At 43.7% G+C, this 4,929-nt stretch overlaps 1 non-coding gene across 1 annotated transcript; it reads right to left on the bottom strand.

The window, feature by feature from the left end:
- Window positions 1-4,482: 4,482 nt before the first annotated feature.
- Window positions 4,483-4,554, bottom strand: trnap-cgg (transfer RNA proline (anticodon CGG)). Its single transcript has one exon. It is a non-coding gene; the product is annotated as a tRNA-Pro (tRNA).
- Between the last annotated feature and the right edge of the window lie 375 nt (window positions 4,555-4,929).

The raw sequence follows: 4,929 nt of genomic DNA, 5'->3' as shown, positions 1-4,929 counted from the left end.
ATCAGACAGTGCATTCCAGATCACAACACATCACTGTATAAAAAATCATTCCTCATTTCGCCTCTGGTTCTTTTCTCAATCACCTGATAAATACATCCTCTGGTTACTGACCCTTTTGCCACTGGAAACAATTTCTCCTTATTTAACTTATTGAAAACCTTCTTGATGATGTCACATACTAGACTGCCAGTAAAACTGAAGCCCATGTAATAAAAGGGACAATGACAGCATGCATATGAAGTTAGCAGACTGATAGGAAGATAGAAGCAGGAGTAGGCCATTCAGCCCATTGAGACCACCCCGCCATTCAATATGATGATGATTGATCATCCACTTCAATGCCTTTTTCCCACACTATCTCCATTTCCCCTATGTCATTTGTATTTAGAAATCTGTCAATCTCTGCTTTAAACATACTCAATGACTGAGCTTCCACAGCTCTCTGGGGTAGAGAATTCCAAAGATTCACAACCCTCTGAGTAAAGAAATTTCTCCTGGTCTCTGTCCTAAGTGGCTTTCCCCTTCTGTTGAAATTGTGTCCCCTGGTTCTAGACTCCTCAACCGGAGGAAAAACTTCATCTACCCTGTCTATCCCTTTAAATATTTTGTAAGTTTCAATGAGATCACCTCTCATTCTTTGAAACTCTGGAGAATACAGGCCCAGTTTCCCCAATCTCTCTTCATAGGACAGTCCTGCCATCCCGGGAACAAGTCTGGTGAACCTTCATTGCACTCCCTCTATGGCAATGATATCCTTCCTAAGGTAAGGGGACCAAAATTGCACACAGTATTCCAAACTGCAGACCAACCAAGGTTATATACAATTGAAGCAAGACTTCACTACTCCTGTACTCAAATCCTCTTGTGATAGATGCTAACATATCATTCGTCTTCTGAATTGCTTGCTGCACCTGCATATTAGCTTTCAGTCACTTATTGACAAGGACACCCAGGCCCCTTTGTACATCTACACTTTCTAATCTCTTACCATTTAAGAAATAATCTGCACATCTGTTCCTCCTACCAAAGTGGATAACCTCACATTTTTACACATTATATTCCATGTGCCACTTTCTTGTCCACTCACTAAGTCTGTCCAAATCCCCTTGAAGCCGCTTTGCATCTTCCTCACAACACACATTCCCACCCAGTTTTGTGTCATCTGCGAACTTGGAAATACTACATTTGGTCCCCACATCCGAATCATTGGTGTATTTTGTGAACAGCTGGGTCACAGTGTAGTGGTGAACAGTTGTATTTCTGTCTGGAGGAAGGTTTACAGTGGGTTCCCCATGGATCCTCATAACTTCAGACTGGAAAAGCTGGGGTTGTTCTCCTTGGAGCAGAGCAAGTTCAGAACAACTTTGACAGAGTTAGAATCAAGGAATCAAATGGTTACAGTACAGAAGGAGACCATTCAGTCCATCATGTCCATGACAGCTCTTTGCAAGAGCAAATCAGCTAATTCCACTCCTCTGCCCTTTCATTGTAACCCTGCAAATTTTCTCTATTCAGGTGTTTATCCAATTCCCTTTTGAAAACCACGATTGAATCTGCCTCCAGCACTCTCAGGCAGTGTAATCCAGATCTGAACCACTCACTCTGTCCCACACCCCTGGTACCATTGCAGAAAATCTCTTCTGTTCATTTCATCCCTCATAAATAATTGAAATGAAATGTTTATTAGGAAATGCACAATATAAAAAAGAGAGAGAAATAAATGCTGAGAAAAATAGAAGTCAATGTTTGGAAGGTAAAAAGAGCAAAAGATGTAACTTTTATTCTGGTTGAGTGAGAGGAATATATCACACTTTGGGGCTTTTTAAGAGGATTTACTGATAAACCTGGGATTTGAGAGGAAGCTGGTTCATGGTTTACAGAACAAATTCAGTCCCTGGGGTGGAGGCAACAGCTGCACCGTCCAATAACAGACAGGACGGGGACACTGTCTCAGGCCTGGTGAGCTCAGTCGATGAAAGCATGAAACTCTGAATCTCAAGTTTTTGAGTTTGAGCCCCACGATGGGTGTTTTTTATTTCCTTTTTAGGCTGATTTTACAGGCATTCTCCAGCTCTGAATTCCTCGGCAGAGAGTTCAAGGAGTGTTTGAAATGAAATTCAACAGCAGTATGAGAAAGTCTCTCCTTGATTCAGGAGTCTTACCTCTCTGCAGCAACTCGCTGCTGAAGATTGAAATGTATCTCATTTCATTTTCAGCTCATGGTCAGTGTGAATCAGTGAGACTTCTGGCTGTCTCCCACTTCACAATCCATCAGTGCTGAGAAATCAATGGGGAATATTACTCACATGTTGCAATGTTTTATAAATACTTGAATGTATTTCACACTGTGTCTTACAGTGTGAATCTCCCCTGGTATATCAGCTCACCAATACTTCAACAGAACATTCACATAATGTGAGCTCTGAGATCTGTTCAGAACCCATTCCCAAGACCTGGAAAGTGGGATTGGGCTGGATCGCTCTTTTTCAGCTGGCACAGACACGATTGGTAAATGGTCTCATTCTGTGCCATAAATTTACTCCATTTTCTATGTTCTATGAAGTGAGGTGTGATTGGGAGGGGCAATTCCACCAGGGTTATATTTTCTACCAAAACAATGACACAAGGGATACTTCACTTTTTCATTCATTCATTCATGCGATGTGGGCATCGCTGGCTACGCCAGCATTTATTGCCCATGAGAAAGTGGTGGTGAGCTGCCTTCTTGAACTATTACAGTCCATGTGGGGTAGGTACACCCACAGTGCTGTGAGAAAGGGAGTTCCAGGATTTTGACCCAGCGACAGTGAAGGAACGGCGATATAGTTCCAAGTCAGGATGGTGTGTGGCTTGGAGGGGAACTTGCATGTGGTGGTATCCCCTGCATTTGCTGCCCTTACCCTTCTAGGTGGTAAAGGTCGCTGGGTTTGGAAGGTGCTATCTAAGGAGTCGTGGTGCATTGCTGCAGTGCATCTTGTAGACGGTACACACTCTGCAACTGTGCGTCGATGGTGGAGGGAGTGAATGTTTGCAGATGGGGTGCCAATCATGCGGGCTGCTTTGTCCTGGCGGTGTTGAGATTCTTGAGTTGGAATTGCACCCATCCAGGCAAGTGGAGAGTATTCCATCACACTCTTGACTTGTGCCTTGTGGATGGTGGACAGGCTTTGGGGAGTCAAGAGTCATGGATGAGTGAGAGGAATACATCACACTTTGGGGCTTTTGTAAGAGGATTTATTGATAAACCTGGGATTTGAGAGGAAGCTGCTTCATGGTTTACAGAACAAATTCAGCCCCTGGGGTGGAGCCAACAGCTGCACTGTAATTACTCGCCTCAGGATTCCAAGCCTCTGACCTGCTCTTGTAGCTACGTTATTTGTTTGGCTCCCCATGGTAACCCCTATAATGTTGATAGTGCTGGATTCAGTGATTGTAATGCTATTGAATGTCAAGGGGAGATGGTTAGATTATCTCTTGTTGGAGATATTCATTGCCTGGCACTTGTGTGGTGCGAATGTTACTTGCCACTTATCATCCCAAGTCTGTGTGACTGAAATAGCTCAGTTGGGAGAGTGTTAGATTGAAGATCCCTGGTTCAATCTGGGGTTTTGGCAGTTCTCCTTTATTCTGCATCGCCATTTGGTTTTGACTCTTGAGCTGCACAATTTACACTGAAATTATTTACCCAACTCTGAAGGTTGGATTGGAATAGAGAGATATCAAGGATGGGAAATATTTACATTGTCTGCTGTAGCTTATTCTCTATCTCTCTGTGTCCTTTTCCCCAGTTTTTGACTCTCTCGGGGCCGGGTGAACATTTGGTTTGCTGCATTTGTCCCAAACTGAAGCCTTTTCCACATCTCTGGGTGGTCAGACTCGCTCTGTCTGTTTTTGTTGCTCGTGACCATTAACGAGAACAGGCCACGAGTTCAACGTTTCTCAGCAAACGGAAGATAATTGGAAAGAATTCTGTGTTACTCCAGACCAGTGACAAAGATACAATGGATGTTATTCAAAATAAGTTTCCTCTGACATTTTATGTAAACTTGTTTGTATCTAAAAGTTGGATTTTAAGTGTAACAAAAATGTGTCAAATTATTGACTGACCATGTGACAGCACACATGGGGATCAAATCCACAGCCTTGTTGTTATCAACACTGCGTCCTAACCAACTGAACTAAGTGGCCTATAGACAGAGCCAGGTATGGGTTTGAGCCGCACGCTGGGCGGTTTGTGTTTTATTTCTCACACTGGGTGACAGAGCAATTGTACAAACAATGGACACATCACATCCCTGGAACATTGTTCTGATATAAAACAGTGTGAAATAAGAACTGAGCATGGAAATGGAACGGAACCCGAAATCAGGACTTTAATCTGTTAAAGTTGATCTTGAAATTCAACCATTCACTGAACATTCCAAAAGATTGAATTCTCTCCTGATATAAAATCCAGGAACTTGAGCTGCTGGAAAACATAACTGAGCCTGATGTGATTTGAACACGCAACCATCTGATCCCGAGTCAGACGCGCTACCGTTGTGCCACAAGCTCACAGATAACGCAAAACATTCCATTCCTGGCAGATTTACTTCTTGTTTAGATTCAGTGATTGAAATTAATTCAATCCTCATCTGACCTCCACTCTGTAAAGGCCTGCCACCCGACCTGAACCCGACGGGACCTGACGACCTGTGTCGGGTTCGGGTCATGTCGGGTCGCTCTTCCGGGTCTGGCTTTTGGACTCGGGTAGGGTCAGGCCAGGTTCAGGTCAGGCTGGGTCCAGGTCGGGCTGAGTCCGTGTCGGACACACACAGTAAGTATTACATTTAACTCTGCTGGGAAGTTGCGTTTAATAAGTGTCAAAAGTTGAAAAGCCAACCAAAGCCGGGAGTCCGGGTCATTAAGGAGGGAAACTCTGAGTCTGCT

This window comes from Heterodontus francisci, unplaced genomic scaffold (assembly GCF_036365525.1).
Source record: "Heterodontus francisci isolate sHetFra1 unplaced genomic scaffold, sHetFra1.hap1 HAP1_SCAFFOLD_59, whole genome shotgun sequence".
NCBI lineage: Eukaryota > Metazoa > Chordata > Chondrichthyes > Heterodontiformes > Heterodontidae > Heterodontus > Heterodontus francisci.
Note: the sequence above shows the minus strand (reverse complement) of the source record. Positions and strands in the feature narration are given on the sequence as shown.